At 47.0% G+C, this 19,957-nt stretch overlaps 1 long non-coding RNA gene across 1 annotated transcript in view; it reads right to left on the minus strand.

Moving 5' to 3' along the window:
• LOC141082736 (uncharacterized) overlaps positions 1–19,957 on the minus strand; it is a 35,214-nt gene that overhangs the window by 1,220 nt on the left and 14,037 nt on the right. The window contains exon 2 of the long non-coding RNA XR_012230566.1: positions 58–211. This is a non-coding gene — a long non-coding RNA (uncharacterized lncRNA). The remainder of the gene's footprint in view (positions 1–57; positions 212–19,957) is intronic.

Below are 19,957 nucleotides of genomic sequence, written 5' to 3' on the forward strand. Positions count from 1 at the left end.
TCAATATTTTTGGCCCTGTAAAGTATCTGTGTAATGTGGTGTGAGGTATCTACTTACGGTCTCAGATCCAGAATTGGGGCGAGGAAGGAGAGGCGGTCGTAATAGATAAATTTTCGTTTCACGTATCCCGCATCCCCACTCCTGGACCGCTGCTGGCGTTCCCGGCGGTATTGGTCCCGGATGCTTCACCAGCGTCTCATCACATCTTCCACTGCAATGTGACAGGAAATATTGTCAAATTCACATATTTGATAGGTCACATTTGCTACCAGTAGTCTAGGCATGGGCCTAGACTACTAATATCTAATTGGGCAGATACACAGGGTCTCCTTAGCTACACTTAATAATTGGTTTGTCTAGGAGGATGAGGAGCTTGTGGCCTAAACCCAAATTATGGCTGTGTGAATCCACGTGTCACATCCAAATCTAACGGCCTCATGAGGAAAAAAGTACATGCACAGGAAGGGGGGTGCTGATTCTATGTTCCTTTTTTGTTGTGCGCTAAGGTTACTCATGTTTTGTCTTGTACTTAAGAATTTTATGCTGCTCCTCACGTGGTCGATCACCAAAGTCATGGTACATCTGGCGACAGATGCGCCTCCACGACGCCTCCTTTCTTGCCCGGTTGGAATAATTGGCATCGCGTTGGTCCCAGATTTCGGGACGCTCCTGCACCAGGACTATTAACATCTCCACATTTATGTAAGTGGACGCCATGATGCTGCTGTACTCCGTGGAGGCGTACTTCCTGAATGTCTGGAGCGCTTTTTGAGCTCATTTGCATGTCTAGGCTTCCTGATGATGGATTGGCCCATTTCCTGTCACCAGCCAAAAGACCTGCGTATTGCTCGCAGGTCACACGTCTGGTCCGTGTGTAATCCGTATTTTTTGCGCAACCATAGACTTGCATTGGCGTACTACAGCCGTAGTACGCTGACAATCGCAGCATGCTGCGATTGGTACGGAGCGTAGAATACGGATGGGAAATATACGGCTGGTGCGAGGGACCCCATAGAGAATCATTGGTCCGTGTCTAATGCGTGCTTTTAGCGTCTCTCACTCGGCCGTATTCCTCGCCAGTGTGACCCCGGCCTTAGACATTTAACCACCATGCACTTGCAAGCGAGGACGGACTACCAAACCTCACGTACCACACGTGCAACTGCTCCCAAAGAAGGTAGTCAGCAACGCTACATTGTTTCCCCCACTGTAAGACCATCGGTTAGCACACCACCAGCAGCAAATGTTGAGGTGTCGTCGCAAGGCCAAAGCAGTCAGGGAATCACAATGTTATATCAACGAAAGACTGAATCTAGGCCATCAGAAAGAACACCATCTCCATCACCATCATCAACCCTCTCTCAGTCCGCCATGTCCACCACTAGTTCCACCATATGCAGCTCTCAAGTCCAGCTCACCCTACCAGAGACTATGAGTAGGACAAGAAAGTACTCATCCGCGTACACTGGGTTTGAACGCCCACATTGCCAAACTAATCTCGTTAGAGATGATGCCCTATCGCTTGGTTGAAAGAGCAGCTTTCCGCGAACTCATGGCCCACGCAGTACCATGCTATGACCTACCCAGTCGCCACTTCTTTTCTCGCAAAGCCATCCCAGCCCTCCACCTTCATGTGAAAGACCGCGTTGTCCATGCACTCAAGCAATCAGTGAGTGGAAAGGTGCACCTCACAATTGATGCATGGTCCAGTAGCCATGGCCAGGGCCGTTACGTGTCCATCACTGCGCACTGGGTTAATGTGGTGGATGCAGGATCCACAGGGGACAGCGGTGGTGGGACAGTGCAGCCTAGCCCATGGTACAGGAAACAGTTGACTGTAGGCGTCCTACCCTCCTCCTCCTCCAGAAGCAAAAGCTCGTCCACAGAGCGCAGTCGCACGAGCACTCCAGCTAGTGGAAAGCAACACTGGCAGCTGCGGATGATCGATAGAGGGACTGTTATGAATGAGTCACCGAAGGAGGAAAAAACAAAAATACAAGCTAAGTCCAGAAAACCGGAGAGGTTGGAAGCTATCGGATTGCAGACCCCTGATCCTATCCACAACAACTAACAGTAGCCGTGGGGGGTTCCTACGATGCCCTAGACCCCTCGGCCTAAAGAAAGAAAGGGGAAATCTGAACTGCCCCAGAGCAGACCCCAAAGCAATAGGCAGCCCCCAACATATAATGACGGTGAAGCAAGATGAAAACACTAACACGGATAGAAAGATAGGTTAAGCAAACGATGGGGCCCAAGCTAACTAAAAAGGACAGGATAGAAAAGCTGCTGTCTGCAATCCGTAAAAAACCCTAACAAAAAATGTCCCAACCGTCTGATAGGAAAAACAGGCCCTGAAGTCGCTAGGACTTCAAAATGACTATATCAGCACTCAGGTAAATTCTGAAGACAGAGCAAAGAGACATCCCGACCGGGGATGGCTGAACTCCAAAAAACAAGGCAAACAAAACAAAACTAATAAGTTGAATAGCAGAGCAAAAACTTATCTTTGGGAAGCAGGAATCAGACTGGTCTCCAAGAATCCAGCAGAGAAATCACCAGCGACTCAGAAGGGCGTCGGCTGCTTTATATCCAGTCAGCAGTTCCTATTACCCAGTCATCATCTACCAGATCAGGTGTTTGGTAATCAGCCTCACTACCTTCCTTCACCAGAAGAGGGAGTTCATCAGACATCGACGGTGAAGGGCAAAATGAACTCACAACAGGAGACACCTCGTGTGCGTCAGCAGGCTATGTTGAAGATGATGTGTTTGGGCGACAGACACACCGCGGAGGTACTGGCCGACTACTTGCAGCGACAAACTGAGTCATGGCTGGGCAGTCTACATCTTGAGGCAGGCAAGGTAGTTAGTGATAACGGCCGGAATTTTGTGGCAGCCATAGCCCTTTCAAAACTCAGACATATACCTTGCCTGGCTCACACCTTGAACCTGGTGGTGCAGTGTTTCCTCAATAATTATCCGGAGTTATCAGGCCTGCTCCATAAGGTTCGAAGACTGTGCTCGCACATCCGCCGGTCGCCGGTACACTCCAGTCAAATGCAGAAGCTGCAGCGATTGCTCCACCTTCCCAAGCACCGCCTAATTATCAACGTTGCAGCAAGGTGGAACTCCACCCTGCACATGGTTGAGCGGCTGTGTGAACAGTGGCAGGCCATAATGCATTTGTGGGAGGATACACGGGCAGGCACTTTGAGGGCAGACATGGAGTTGACAGGTGTGCAGTGGTCGAAGCTGAAAGACCTCTGCATTCCTCAGAACCCTGAAGGACTTTACACACGGCTGGTAAGCGCAGATAATGCCATCATAAGCATGAGCATCCCACTTATGCGTCTGCTCATGCAAACTTTGACGCACATTAAGGAGCAGGTGTCTGCAGCCGAGGAGGAAGAGGAGGAGGGAAGCCTTGATGACAGTCAGCCATTGTCTGGTCAGGGAAGTCTCGAGGACGAGGTGGAGGAAGAAGAGGAAGAGCAGGAGGAGGATGATGATGGGGATGATTATTTAGGGGAGGAGGATGCTTCTCGTGGGGCAAGAGAAAATGTTGGCGTGGCAAGGTCTGGTACAGGCTTTGTGCGTGACTGGAGGGATGTGGATTTGTCAGAAAGTGCTCCTCCACCCAGTACTCGCACTGCATCATTGACACCGGGAACATTGGCCCACATGTCAGATTATGCCTTGCAGATCCTAAAAAGGGAACCCCGCATTGCCAAAATGATGAACGATGACGACTACTGGTTGGCCAGCATCCTGGATCCACGCTATAAAGGCAAATTCCAAAACATAATGCCACAGGAGAACCTTGACCTAATATTGGCTAACAAACACGCAACTCTGGTAAACTGGTTGGTTGAGGCATTCCCAGCACACAGCAGCGGTGATGGTTCTCACACGAGCCGTAGGGGCCGGGGGCAGCTAGGAAGAGGTGTTCGTGGTTCACACATCAAAAGTGGCGTTGGAGACAGGGGTTTCATGACCATGTTGTGGACTGATTTCTCAAGTCCCGCTCACACGACTGGTAATACTGCATCGATTGAAAGTGACAGGAGACAGCAGTTGTCAACTATGGTTACAAACTACTTCTCGTCCCATATCGATGTTCTCCCTCACAGGTCATTCCCATTTGACTATTGGGCCGCTAAACTGGACACCTGGCCTGAATTGGCACAATATGCCTTACAGGAGCTCGCTTGCCCAGCTGCAAGTGTGCTATCGGAAAGAGTCTTCAGTGCAGCTGGATCAATCCTGACAGAAAAAAGGACCCGTCTGTCGACCGAAAATGTGGATGATCTAACCTTCATTAAAATGAACCATGCATGGGTTTCCAAGGATTTTGTCCCACCTTCCCCTGATGACACATAGGTTGCCAGAAAAATGGCTTGCTTTGGTCCTTCTCTTCCTCGGACTTGACCATTTTCGCCTTTAGCAGCAGCTGAATGTCCCACATCAACATATGCCATTTTGTAAACCTCCCTAAATGGGCTGCCTCCCCCCCATGGCCGGGGTCACCACCTAGCGCACGCAACCGTGCGAGTGCCGTTGCCCTGGACAGGTGGGTAGGCCAACTCTTGGGCGCGGGCACTGGCACAGGGTCCCTCATAGTACGGCGGTGTGTCTGACGGCGGGTGTGCACCCCCACCGTCAGAGACACTTGACTGCACTATGAGGGGCCCAGTGCCAGTACCGACGCCCACGAGCGTGCCCCCTTGCTTGGGCAGGGCCACAACATTTGCAATATTTACCTCTCCCTGCTCCTCCGCTGTGTAGTCTGGGCTGTCAAATCCTTCGCTGGGAATGCCACTACAAAATTGTTGAACTGATAGATGATGGTTAAGACGTAGCTTTGCCCTGACCAGCTGGCAGGGCTCTAGCTTCAGATGATCAATGGCTTCCATTTCTTATGGACGTCGACTCACAGTGACATGCAGTGGTGGTTTATCATCAGCTTTCACACTTTTCCTACTCACAGACGTGTGACATTCCGGCGCCCATTTTTAAATGTGCCCTCTAATGCCAATCCCATAGAATCGCCTACAGCCTGTGGCTTCTGTCTTTTGCACTCCAAAGTTACGTGACAGATCATCATAGGCACTGAGCACCATGTTTACATCTCTCCCTGTGATAAAAATTTGATGGAGATGAGTAACGCTGATGGGATCAACGGTACTGCGATACAGCAACACTTTCTTCACAAAGAAATGTTTTCGCTGTCTCCACACACAAATTAATTGAGGGTCAGCATCGCCTCTGAGAATTGTGACGGAAGTTTTTCCGGTGATTATTAATTCCTTGATTTCTGCAATCACTACACTTTATGTCAGTAATTGTATGCATCTCATTTCCTATCGCGGAGAGGCTGGACTGTCTTACTGAGACAGAAATATATATGAAGATTTAAAAATACCACCAAAAGTGTCTACGCTTCAAATACATTTCCTTTTTTCTACTTTTTAGATTGTTGTCTAATTCATACTGAGAACACGGAGAATTTAAATGTTTAAACTATGCTATATATACCTACTATCCAGTGATAATGTACCCTTTCTCAACTTTGTACAATCTGGTCAAATCCATACTGGGCCTGAGACCGTCTGAGCCTGCCTCCTGATCTATAGACATAGGTTTTTAATGTGTAAACTATGCAACATATATACGTGTTATCCGATGAATCTGTACCCTTTATCAACTTTCTACAATGTTGTCGAATCCATACTGGGCCTGAGAATGGCTGCCGAGTTGTTAAACAAGCAATAGCACCTGTGGTTTGGACACTTATTTTTTTCATTTTTTCAGGAATGCCGGTTAGGCCTAATTCCGTAATTGCGGTTGACCTGCACTTACTGGGAAATCATCGTTCGCGGGGAATAATTGGAATCCCAGATCCCCATCACTAACAGTGTTCAGAGGGTTATCAGCACCTGTAAGCAACAAAAGCTGGTCCTTCCAGTGCAGCGCGCATGCAGCCCCGGACATGTAAGGGCATGATAGTCCTGTTATTGCTCGATCTCGCGTGCCAGAGCCTCGCGTATCCCTCTAGTAAGCTTGACGCGTACCACGTGGGCATGTCGGAGTCTCAGTTGTTAACGGAATAAAGCTGAGAAATCGCTAGCACAACTACAAACGGACATACCACACAACACACAGAATCGACAAAGCTTGCAATCTGTCCATTTTTTCTGTAGCTTGTATGGTTGTGGTTTTCCGGGTGGAGTCCAATTAAGCCACAGGCTCTACTCCTGGTGGTGCCCTTTTGGACATTCCTTTAAGGTTCAGCTTTGCAATCATACAGCCCCCGGAAACCAAACACTTTGCCATCATGGACGCAGTTTGGAGGTTCGTGGGAATAACGCAGCCCCATCGGCAGATGGCATAATTTATTGGTGGGAAGTCCGACGGTATATGATCATGTTCGATTTCAGAATTTATTTTTGGTTTGTATTTTACATTTTTATTCCAGCCTTTCTTGACTTCATAAGGGCATGACAAGCCTATATCTGTGTCTCCTCCACCTCCTCCTTTTACTCCTCCACCTCTTTTCTAAATGTAGTTGCCCTTTTCCATATGTTATTTTTGTCTTCTGAGCATTTTGTCTGCTTTGTAATTGTTTTCTATGTGTTTGTATGTGTTTGTGTTTGCCTGCCATTGTTTTCAATGGGGTTCGACGGTGTTCTTCGAACGTTCGACCTACATTCGACGAACTTGCCTCCTGTGCGACGAACCAAAACACTAGCGGGGTGGCTCAACACTACTCCTGATATATAGACGTACATTGTTAATGTTTAAACTATGCTATAAATACCTGGTATCTGGTGATACTGTACCCTTTCTGCCAGGAAGTCGTCCTCCAACCAACACTCTAAGTGTATCATTGACACCTGTAACATAATCACACATGTGGGACAATTTCTTGCGGATCTTCTTGTTATATTGTGGTGTGATCCATGCTGAGCATGTGAGTGTCTATGGGTTACTCCTGCAATTTAGATGTACATTTAAAAATGACCCCAACACTGTATACAGCTCTACGCTTGTGATACATTACCCATTTACTGCTTGTTATATTTTGGTCTAATCCAAACTGACCAAGTGAGAGTTATTTTCTGACTGTGGAAATAAATACTGAGATTGACAACAATGACACCTACACTGTGTACAGCTGTACTCTTGAGATCCATTAACGTTTTACAGCTTTTTAGATTGTGTTGTAATCCAATACTGAGCCTGAGTTTGTCTGTGTGTGCCTCCTCAAATATCTACGGAGATTTAGAATGTTTAAACTATACTATATATACCTGCTATCTGATGATACTGTACACTTTGTCTAATTTTTATATTCTTGTCTATTCCATACTGAGCCTGTGAGCGTCTCTGTGTGACTGATGGAATATATAGGGAGATTGATAATTATCCTTTGACTGAATAGAGCTGTACGCTTGTGATACAGTGCCATATATCTGATGTTATTTTGGGTCTAGTTTCATCAAAATTTTGAAGTTTGGTGTAAGAGGCTGCGGATGTGGGCGTGGGGGGGCCAGCTGGTGCTGATGGTGGTGGTGCATCTGCTGGTAGTGGCAAAAGCACAATAGCAACTAAGGCAGGAGGTGTTGAGCCTGTGTCATGGTCTGGCTCTGGAACGCCTGGAAGGCTACCTTTTCTGGGAGTAGGTTAACCGCTTTTAAAGGCGGAGCATGAGGAACTGGTTTTGGCTTACATTGCCGAAACAGACTCCAGCAAATATGCCATCTTATTCTGAAGTTTCAAAAAATGCAAGCACTGAATCGTCAAGTGCTGGCTCCTGGTCAGGAAGAACCCCTTTCCTTGTTTCCTTCACCCCCACCAAAAGTGAATGATACAGCAGGCCACACTTCACGATTTGACTTGATAACCCAGGCATGGTATGATGGGAATTCACATTAGTCCATGTAGCTCTTTCTAAGTCTAAGATGAATCTGACATGGAGTGTGGATGGCCAGCTAGGGCAGTGGGGTTAATCGGTACCGGGCCGGTGTCTCACAGGGATGTGTCACGGTGGTGGTGACCCGTTCTGTGGCCATGGGCATCCATGCAAAGGGGTGAATTACGTTTATAGGTGAATGATACGTGACGCCACCTGTGGTTTCTGATTAGATTGACCAGCGCTGCAGTCTCGCTTCTCTGGGACAGATGTTGTGGTGCAGCTAAGATGTAGAAGCCCTGCACAGGTAGGGCCGTAGTCGCAGGGCAGATGAAAGAGTTGGTAGATGGTGTGCAGTGCAGGATGTAGCAGCGCCGTGCGCCAGGCGCAGGAGAAAGATGACAGACACCAAGTAAAGGTAAAGGAACTGCACGACTGTAAGTGCCATCCAAGACCCAGAGTACAGATTGGAGAAGGAGTTGGTCAGCCTGGAAGCCAATTTGGAATTCTCTCTCTGCAGATAGGTAGTGTGGCCTCTGTTCTAGCGCTTATCTGAGGTACTAGCAGTGCTGAGTTCAATGAAGTTCCCCCTGTTGACTCTCTTTTGGAACTTTCTCGTATGGCAGGCAGCCGTAGCCTTTTCCTTCTGGCTCCCACACGTCGATGCTGGGGCCTCCGAGCCTTAGTTGGGTACAGAGCATTTACAGCTGCTACTTCCTCCGGTTTCTGCTGCAGGAACGTCAGTGTCCCTACAAACTCAGAGACCGGAATCCGGACCATGCGCTCCAGCTAGGAGTGAGCCTTAACTCTGCTCATCCTCCAGCTCCCCTTCTCACGTCCACACACTTTCCCATCCCTGCACAGAGTGCCCTAACTTACCTCCTCCCGACCACAGAGAGCAGCTCCTCAGCAGTCAGGTTCAGAGGTCTCCCTGCTGGCCTGGAATGGGAAATGTGTTGTGTGTTGGTTTAACTGCTACAGATATCCTTCATTGCTCCCAAGCATGACATCACACTCCCTAGGAGGAAGGTAATGCCACTGTGGCGACCGTACTTGTGGGGACGCCACAAGTGCACTGAAGCCCAGCCACTGCTAGATGATTCTGCTGGTACATTGACCCAGACCACTACCTTCCCCTCACACTACACAGCCAGAATCTGACCCTGAGGAAACTCATGTTCCCCTTCCCGCATACTATACCACGTTACACGGTGACAAAGAGGAAGGTGCAGATGAAAGTGCAGGTTCCTTGAGCAGGTGGGGGGGAATACTCATGGGCGACAGCACTGGCACAGGGCCCCTCATAGTACACAAAAGTGTCTCTGCCAGTGGGAGGGCCCAGGGCCCACCCGCTGTCAGACACACCGCCACACACCGCCGTACTATGAGGGGCCCTGTTATGAGCTCATTTTCTGCTCCACCAGCTGGGAGTTCTCCTTCCGTTCTCCCTCTGGTAGTGACAGGAGGTAGTAAGGTTAGTTTAATTGGTAATGTCTGCCACCTGACGAGGAGGATAGTGATTGGATCTCTGGAGTATCAGACTGGATATAAGACAGCCAACGCCCTATCCTGTTGCTGGTGATTCAGTCTGTTTCTCAGGCCTTGGACTTCAGCTCTGCTCCAGTCATCTCAAGTTAAGTTTGTTTTTTGCTAATGTTCACACTTGCTCTTGTTGGTCAACTCAGTTTTTGTGAGGTCAGCCAGCCCGGCTGGGCTGTGCTGAATTTCCACTCTTATTTATCTGTATTTGCCAATTTGCCTTTTTGTCCTTTATTAGATTGGCCTCTTTTTGCTCTGCCTCAGAATGTTCCAGAGTGCTGATATAGTGGGAGAAGTCTAGTGACTTCAGAGTTAATTTTGTTATCAGAAGCGTTGGACATTATTTTTGGTAGGGTTTTTTGGCAGATTGCAGACAGTATCTTTCCTTTCCTGTCCTTTCAAGTTAGTTTGGCCCCATCATTTGCTCAGCCTATTTTTCTGCCTTTGTTTGTGTTTTCATCTTGCTTCACCGTCAATACATGTGGGGGGATGTCTTTCCTTTGGGGTCTGCTCTGGGGAGTTAGTTTTCCTCTTTTCTTACTTTAGGCATATTTAGCTCTCCGGTTGTGACGAGACGTCCAGGACACCGTAGGCACGCTCCACGACTGCTTCTAGTTGTGTGCTAAGATCAGGGCTCTGCAGTCTGCATAGTTACCAACCTCTCTGGTTTTCAGAGACTTAGCGTTGTGTTGCTTTTTTCCTCCTAAGTGACCCATTCATAACAGGGCCCTGTGCCAGTGCCATTGCCAACGAGTGGGCCACCCCTGCTTGCTCCGGATCACAGCACTTGCAAAGTTGAAATACTTACCTCTCCCTGCTCCATCGCCATGACGTCTTCTGCGTGTCCTGACAGTGATATTCTGATTAGGCAGAGGGCATACAGACGTGATGTCATTGCGCTCTCTAAACAGCCAAGTGCAGTGAGATGGAATATAGGGACGACGAGGAGTCTAGACTAGTACAGGGATTCCCTAGCGAGGAGACTTATTTAATTGTTTTCAATGTTGGGACAGTAATTTTTGGGGAGCACTATACTCTGGAGAATGATATATGGGGCCCACCATACACTGGAGCATTCCAAAGGTGGACATCAGACACTGGAGCAGCATTTACAGGGCCCATTATACACTAGAGCATTAGAAATGGGGCCCATTATATATGGAGTATTATTTAGGCCCATAAGACAGTGGAGCTTCATCCTTGGGGACCAACATAAACTGTAGCATTATGTGGAGCTTATCATATACTGTTTCAAACATTATATGGGACCAATGATTCTGTATGGAGAAATATATGGGCCTCATTACTCTGTATAGCGCACTATGCTGTGCCCATAATACTGTATGGAGTTATATACTGTCCGTTTTTGGAGCTATTGGAGAATTTAAAATCGATATCAGTCATGAGATTTAAAAAGTGAAGTATTTTTCATTGTACTATAACACATACCACAACTCATGATGCTCCAATACGGCAGAGAAATAGTGGTAAAGGGGCGCTCCTTGGCCCAGGGCACATGAAAACCTGGAGTCAGCCCTACCCCCCCCATAACTTTAGCCAAATAACCTCCTGTTTTCACTGCGTAACTATTATTATGAAGTAAATTAAGGTTGACAAGCTTCAGTAATAAAAATTGATGTTTTTGCCATTCAAATGGGCACTGTAGGTGTGTTTACTGTCCTCCACTCCCTGCCGACTTTGCTTCCACATTGACTTGCATTGGGTTTCGTGTTTCAGTCGGCCTTCGACTTTTCACGATAATCGGCCTATTTCGTTCGACCCGACTTTTGAGAAAGTCGGGTTTCATGAAACCCGACTCGACCCGAAAAAAGGCAAAGTCGCTCATCTCTAGTGGAGAGTTGAGAGACAAGAGGATCATCACACTCCCAGAGAGAGTTCACCCATGCTAAAGTCTCCCCTCTAAGTGAGAAACCACAAAGGCCACCTTAGCTCAATCGGTGGGATATTGCTGAGGCAGCAGCTCAAAGTGTAGTTGGCATTGATTCAAAAACCCCCGACACAACTTGGGGTCACAACTATACCGGGATTGCTTACCTAAACGAGGCGCCGGATGCGGGGCCGAGGCCTGGGCAGAAAGTGAGGCGACGGATTGTAGGAAAAGGAGTCGGTTATCTACCAACGCCATATAGTTGAGAATGTGGGACTGGGTGTCGCGTTGCTGAATGAGCTCCTTTTGGAGACTGGCCAACTAGGAAGCGCTCTCAGGGTCAGAGGACTGTAAGGACGACAAGCAGGTCTCCATAGATTTCAAAAAGGACATAATCCTTGTCTGATTATCCCATAGAAACACAAGTTCCTTTTGGACGGAGGCCGAGGTACCAGCGGGCTCCATGGCCTGATTATACTGTGGGAACTTGTGGAACTCCTAAAGTGAGCCCACAGGGTCACAGCAATGAACCTCCCTTGGGTGAGCTGGCCTAGTGAAGACCACCCCCTATACAGGGAGCGTCAGGGGCAGGCCCAGGAGAGACTATCACCGCGACAGCTGGTACCCAGGGATGGACAGTAGGAGACACAAGTGGAAGAGACAGAGCGGATTAGGAGAGAGGCTGGCAGCAGGGGAAGAGACTACTGCTGGAATGGTAGGGAGAAGCTGAAGTGGAGTACTCTGGAGGGGAATGGTGACACAGGAGAGGACTGGCACAGGCTGGAGCAGGCGAACACTAGAAGAGAACACAGAGAGGGACTGGGTGAGGACAGTGGAGCAAATAATGCAGCAGCGTAACACAGAGCAGGTAGCCAGGGAACACAAAGACGCAGGGGAGCATGGGGGCCCGAATCATAGTAAGGCACAAATGATTATCAGGCAGCCTCTTCCTGTAGGCTGTGCCTGATTAAGGGAGTGCGCACCGCAGGACTTCTGGGTCATGGTCCTCCAGGACCATAGAGAAACCGGGAAGGAGCTGCCACAGACTGAGCTAAGAGACATGCGCGTGTGCACTAGATGGGACCCCAGAGCCGAGCGCGCAGCCGCAGAGTCAAGTGGGAGAGGTGTGCATGCGCACCTGACGGGACCCCGGAGCCGGCCACGAGACTGGAACAGTGGATACTGGGTGACGTGCACCAGCTCCAGAAGCTCGCCGGGACGCCGGGGCACGGGGGGAAGCGGGGAGAGTCTTGGGAGCCGTTGAGCAACTGTCACACCAGTTTTCCTCAGATGAGTATCCTTGCCACTTGATGAAACACTGCAGTTGATTCCTGCAGATCCTAGAGTCCAGAGTCTTCTCAACAACAAACTGTTCTTGTCCGTCCACCAACACAGGCTGAGGAGGAGGCATAATACGACCTTGAAAACTATTTAGAGACACTGGTTTTAATAGGGAAACATGAAACACATCAAAGTTTCCAGATTCTGTCTCATTGCCGCCAACCTCTCATGAACTGCAGGCACCGGAGCATCGATCAGGGATCTGGCAAGAATACTGAGATGATAACCCAGGTTAAAGAAAGGCGTTATCTCAGTAGATGAACTCTAAGAGTTGTTGTAACAAAATTCTGCTATTGGAAGCAACTCCAACCAGTCATCCTGCAAATGGCTGAAATAGCATCGAAGATACTGTTCCAGAGTCTGATTAGTCCACTTCATCTGCCTATTAGTCTGAGGATGATATGCAGAAGACACACAAACATTAACACCAAGCGCAGAACAGAATCCCTTCCAGAAACTGGATGTAAACCGCACTCCCCGATCGGAGATGATTTCGTCCAGAACTCCATGCAGCCGGAACACATTCTGGATGACCAGATCTACTGTCTCCTTGGCAGAGGGAAGACCAATACAAAGGATAAAGTGGGCAGCTTTAGTAAGGCGATCTATAACCACCAGAATAGAATTCTTTCCCCCAGAGGTGGGCAATTCTACTACAAAGTCCATCTAAATAGACCCCCAAGGGTGAGAGGGGACGGGTAGTGGTTGTAGCAATCCAGTAGGTGATACATGAGGAGTCTGAAAGATGTGAAAAGTTATGTTCTCTCTTGTGAGGTATGTGCATGCTTTAAAACAGGTAGGCCACCAAAAAAACGGCTGAGGAACTCCTGTGTCTTCTGTACCCCCCTGATGACCAGCCAACTTGGAGTAATGGACAAACTTGAGGACCTGCAGCTTTTCGGCCTCTGGAACGAATAAATGTTGATCCTGGACCCATATACCGTTTTTGAGAACTAAGTTCACATCAGCAGTCGGGTTGGCAAGAAATGAGTCTGCATCATAGGCCTCCTTAATGATCTTCCATAAGTCCTTATTCTGAATGACTCTGGCAAAGTTGGTATCAGACAATATAGTCTTGGACAGGGTCCCAGGTATGGAATTCGTGGCATGGATTCGGGAAAAGCATCCACTTTCCATTTATGTGATCTTGGGTGGTAAAAAATTACAAAATTAAATTGGTTCAAAAATAGACTCCAACAAGCCTGCCATGGAGAAAGACATCTAGCAGATCTAAGAAATTCCAGATTGCGATGATCCATAAGCACAATAACTTGTTGTGCTGCCCCCTGCAGATGTTGCCTCCTTTCCTTAAATGCAGTGATAATGGCTAGAAGCTCTTTATCTCCCACATCATAGTTCTTCTCTGCTGCAGAAAGACTGCTAAAAAAAAACCCATGGATGAAACAGACCCTTGTCTCCCGTTCTTTGTGAGAGGATGGCCCCTAGAGCACAGTCCGAAGCGTCCGCTTCCACAAAGAAAGGATGTGCTGGGTTAGGATGAATCAGTACAGGTGCAGAAGTAAACCAGGACTTAAAACAATCAAAGTCTTCCTGAGCCTGTGAGGACCACAAGAAGGTCTTTTCCTTCTTGATTAACTGTGTAATGGGTTGAACAATCTCAGAGAAATTACAAATAAATCGTCTATGAAAATTTGAGAATCCAATGAAACGCTGTACCCTTGTACCTACATTTTTAGGTGTGGTCCAAGCAAGAATAGCCTGGATCTTACTTGCCTACATGTTAAGCCCCTGTGGTGAGATGACATACCCCAGAAATTGAATTTCTGTGCTATGGAATTCACATTTTTCAGACTTAATGTAGATGTGATTCTCTTTTAGACGTCTCAGGATGGTTTTAACATGCTCCTGATGTTCCTGTAATGAATCCGAAAAAATCAAAATATCGTCCAGATAGATCACGACAAAATGGTCTAACAGATCTCTAAAAATATCATTAGCCAGATGTTGGTATGGTCATTTTGAATAGCTAGTGATGCCTTTAAGTCTCTGCAATGCTCCGGCAACCTTCCAGCATCTAAATGCAGTCTTCCATTTATCTCCAGAGCGGATCAGAATCAAATTATACGCTCCTCGAAAATCCAACGTAGTAAAATCTTCTCTATGTCATACTCTTTCAAGCAGTTCAGGAATCAATGGTAAAGGGTAGCGATTCCAGATGGTTACCTTATTGAGCTCTCGATAATCAATACAAGGTCTAAGAGTTCCATCCTTCTTTTTAATGAAAAAGATGGGTGCTCCTGCTGATGATGAGGAGGAGCAAATGAAACCCTCAGCCAAATTCTCATCAATGTATTCCTTCAAAGCCTGCAGCTCCGGAGCTGCTAGTGGGTAGACATTGTTGAATTGAATAGTTACCCCCGGAAGCAGTTCAATGGGACAATCATAAGTTCTGTGAGGAGGAAGCTGGTCTGCCATTTTCTTCTCACAAATATCTGAAAATTCATTATAAACAGATGGAAAGTACCACTGAGGTATCTTTATTAACATCTCCCGAGGAGTTGCCTGACTTGTTAATGGTGTTTCTCTTGATGGGAAAGTAATCTCCTTTGTCTCCCAGTTGATGATATGATTTTGTGACTGCAGCCATGGAATTCCTAAAATTAAAGGGAAATGTGGTGAGGAGATTGACATAAAGAATAGCATTTCCTGATGATCGGGTTCAATGGAGACTTCCAGAGGTACAGTTTCCTGATCTACTGTCCAGAAACTAGAGGGGAACCATCCACCGTTTCCAAAGTTACCAGGGTGGCTTTCTGCTGATTCTGAATGCCATGTTCCTTGTCGAAGTTTAAGTCCATAAGATTACCTCCTGCCCTTGAATCCACCATAGCTGCACAGGGAATCCATTTTCCCGACAATCGGATCTTAATGGGAAGGGAACAATGTGTCTCTTTCTCTGTCTGTGACTGCCTCACCTAAAACACAGAGGGATAATGAAAGCTGGCATTCACAGAAAAACTAGACTCCATCAAAACAGATTCAGCATCCTGATTCTCATATTCCCCTACCGTGGCCAGTACCTTGCGAGGCCACTTGGGACAGTTAATAAGGCAGTGATCTGACAGACCGCAGTAAAAACACTGACTTTCCCGAAAACTATGCTCTCTGCGCTCGCTACTCTCATGCCGCTGTAAAGCATCACCTGCATTCGAACTGGTTCAGCCTCAAAAGAGGATTTGCCTGTAGGTTATTTAGGAGAAAAAGAAGAGTTAGAGACACGATTAGAGGCTGCAAATCTCTCCTGTCTACACTCCGTAATTCATTTATTAATGCATACACAGACGCTTTTATACAACATTAACTCTTGGGGTGAATCTGCATGAGCTATCACGTCTTTCATCGCACTAGAAAATCACCTCTTAAAAATGGGTAATTGGGCATAACAGTCCCAAATTTTATCCATCGCCAGCCGTCTAAGCTCAGTAGCGTATTCAATGACAGAACGCTTAACCTGACTTAAAGATAGCAAGGCGGTCTCAGCTGTAGTCTGATGATTAGGGTCATTAAATATCATAGACATTGCAGCAAGAAAATCGTCAAGCTTATTCAAACGAGGGTTACGAGTCTCCATAAGCGGATTTGCCCACGAGAAAGCTCAGAAAGTAAGTAACATGATTATACATAAAACCTTGTATCGATCAGTAAGGAATTGGGCGGCATGGACATCAAAATACAAAAGGCATTAATTCACAAACCCACAAAACTTGTAGCGGTCTCCACTGAACCTATATGATGGTAACTTGGGACGACTAGTTGGCAGCAGTTGCCCCGGGGGGGGAGGTGCCAAAGCTGTTATCCGATTAAGTAAATCCTGAAGGGCTAGTCCAAAATGGGCCTCCCAATTAGCAACCTTGTTTTGCAGAGCCTCTATATCCCCCTGTAAAGATTGGATCATAGAGAACAACTGATCCAACTTTGTCTCAGTCGACATTATCCCTGCAGATTCCTTAAGTGGCCTGAGTATCCTTTAAGAATTAGATTACGAAGTACACATATGATTGCGTGGGATAATATGACACTGAAATGAAAGTTTATTCAAATACTAGAGGTGTGCCCGATGCTATCGCATTGGGAGGGAAGTGTGTGTGTGGGGTGTGTGTGTGGGTGTGAGTACGTGTATGTATGTGAGTACGTGTGTGTATATGCGAGTATGTGTGTGTGTATATATGCAAGCATGTGTGTGTGTGTATATGTGAGTACATGTGTGTGTATATTTGAGTACGTTTGTATGTGAGTACGTGTGTGTATGTGAGTACGTGTATGTACATGAGTACTGTACGTGTGTGTATGTGAGTATATGTGTGTGTACATACAGGTGTGTGTGTGAACGTGTGTGTACGTTCATGTGCGTGTGTGTGTATGTACATGTGTGTGTACGTACGTGTGTGTGTGTATACGTACGTGTGTGCACGTACTTGTGTGTGTATGTACATGGTGGCCAGCAGCGGCGGGTCCAGCGGTTGCGGTGGGGGGGTTCAGCTGCAGCAGGTCCAGCGGCGGGGGGTGTCCTGGCGGCGGCCAGCCGGCAGGAAAGACCCCGGCTTGCGGCCTCTGCGCAAAGGCCGCAAGCCACGGTCTTTCCTGCCGGCTGTGACAGAGGTGGGCAGGCAGCGGCGGGTCTGGCGGGGGGGTCCGTCGGCGACGGGTCCTGCAGCGGCAGCAGCAGGGTCTGGCGGCGGTGGGGGGTCCCGGCGGTGTCCCGCTCATGGTACTGTGGAAGGGCCTGGTACCACCAGCGGGTGCCATATTGAAATACCCATCACTTGGATAATTCAATATGGCGGTCAGCGTACTTCCGGTCGGCGCGGTGGATTATGGGATTCGGGGACATCCAGATGGAAGTGGATGACAGACAATTTAAGGCAATTATATATACATAGTATATGGTCTCACATGAAGAATGGGCATTTGCGAAGGCCTCACATGAAGAATAGGCCCTGAGATTTCTAGTTAGATTGGCGGTGTAGCCAATACTTGATTCTATGTTCATTATCTATAGAATTGCTGGAGTATGGCTCTCAGGAGAAGCTGTGGAGCTTAATGATTGTGTAACATTTATATGGGTACTATGGAATCTGATTGCGTGGGATAATATTTGCATCAATTTTGGTGTCAGTGTCATAAGCATATTTAACAAGTGTAACAAAACTAACAGGGCACTTACTGCAATAGTAACGAAAGCACAGCTCAATATAGAACTGTTCAGAGTAACTGAAGAGTGAGGGGCGACCACTAATATAACCAGTCCAACAGTAAGGCTGAGTTCACACGTGGCGTTTTTTTCGCATTTCCGCGGCGGTTTTAACTGCGCGATTTTGCCGCGAAAACGCGAAAAATAAGCATCCCATGCATTCCTATGGGATTCCGCAATGCTGTGCTAATGCTGCGGTTTTTACCGCGGCGGAATCGCTTCGCGGTAAAAAACGCAGCATGCTCATTAATTTGCGGAATCGCGGCGATCCCACACCCATAGGAATGCATTGTTCCGCTTACTTTCCGCATGTGGCTGTGCACACCATGCGGAAAGTAAGCAGAACAATTGCGGATGGTACCCACGGTCCGGAGGAGAGGAGACTGTCCTCCGGGCTTTGGGTACCATATCCCTGTAAAAAAATAGAATTTTAAAATAAAAAATATTGTTATTCTTACGTTCCGGCGTCCCGCGCAGCATTCCCGCCTCTCTCCACGCTCCCGTTCCCAGTAATCCTTTGCGAAAATGCCCGCGATGGCGTCCGTTCTCGCGGGATCGCGAAGTCTCGTGGTCATTCGCGCGACGTCATCGCGAATTACCGCGAGACATTGCTATCCCGCGAGAACGGACGTCATCGCTGGCATTTTCGCAAAGGATTACTGGGAACGCCTGCGCGGGACGTCGGAAGGTAAGAATAACACCATTTTTTATTTTTTTTTACATTCTATCTTTTACTACTGATGCCGCATAGGCGGCCTCAGTAGTAAAAAGTTCGTCACACTCGTCAAACACTATGTTTGACGAGTGTGACCAACCTGTCAATCAGTTCTCCAAGCGATGCTACAGATCGCTTGGAAAACGCTAGCATTTTGCAAGCTAAATACGCTTGCAAAATGCTAGTTTTTCCACGGGAAAATCGCATTTTAAATTCCAATGGAATTCCGGAACTCTCGCGGGAATTTCCGCGAGAGTTCCGGTACGTGTGCACTTAGCCTAATATAACGCAGGTATGTACAAGAAACTAAACCTAGGAGTCCAGCAGAAAGTATGTGAGTAAGCACACCGCCTTTAACCCCTTGATGACCCAGCCTATTTTGACCTTAATGACCAGGACATTTTTTGCAATTCTGACCAGTGTCCCTTTATGAGAAAATAACTCAAGAACGCTTCAATGCATCCTAGCGATTTTGGGATTGTTTTTTGTGGCATATTGGGCTTCATGTTAGTGGTAAAATTAGGTCGATAATTTTTGCATTTATTTGTGAAAAAATGGAAATTTGGTGAAAATTTCGCAATTTTCCAATTTTGACTTTTTATTCTGTTAAACAGAGAGTTATGTGACACAAAATAGTTAATAAATAACATTTCCCACATGTCTACTTTACATCAGTACAATTTTGGAAGCGAAATATTTTTTTGTTAGGAAGTTATAAGGGTTAAAAGTTGACCAGCGATTTCTCATTTTTACAACAAAATTTACAAAACCGTTTATTTAGGGACCACCTCACAGTTGAAGTCACCTTGAGGGGTCTATATGGCAGAAAATACCCAAAAGTGACACATTCTAAAAACTGCACCCTTCAAGCTACTCAAAACTACATTCAAGAAAATTATTAACCCTTCAGGTGCTTCACAGGAACTAAAGCAACGTGGAAGGAAAAAATTGACATTTTAATTTTTCCAACAAAAATTTTATTTTAGCATCAATTTTTTCATTTTCACGTGGGTTACAGGATAAAATGTATCCTAAAATTTGTTGGGCAATTTGTTCTGAGTACACCGATACCTCATATGTGGTCATAAACCACTGTTTGGGCTCACGGCAGGGCTCAGAAGGGAAGGAGCGCCATTTGACTTTTTGAATGGAAAATATGCTGGAATATTTAGCGGTTGCCATGTCGCATTTGGAGAGTCCCTGAGTGCCTAAGCATTGGAGCTCCCCGACAAGTTACCCCATTTTGGAGACTACACCCTCTGAGGAACTTATCTAGATGCATAGTGAGCACTTTGAACCCCCAGGTACTTCACAAAGTGCTCACTATGCATCTAGATAAGTTCCTCAGAGG

Source organism: Dendrobates tinctorius, unplaced genomic scaffold (assembly GCF_039654945.1).
Source record: "Dendrobates tinctorius isolate UK_male_01 unplaced genomic scaffold, ASM3965494v1 ptg000019l, whole genome shotgun sequence".
Lineage (NCBI taxonomy): Eukaryota > Metazoa > Chordata > Amphibia > Anura > Dendrobatidae > Dendrobates > Dendrobates tinctorius.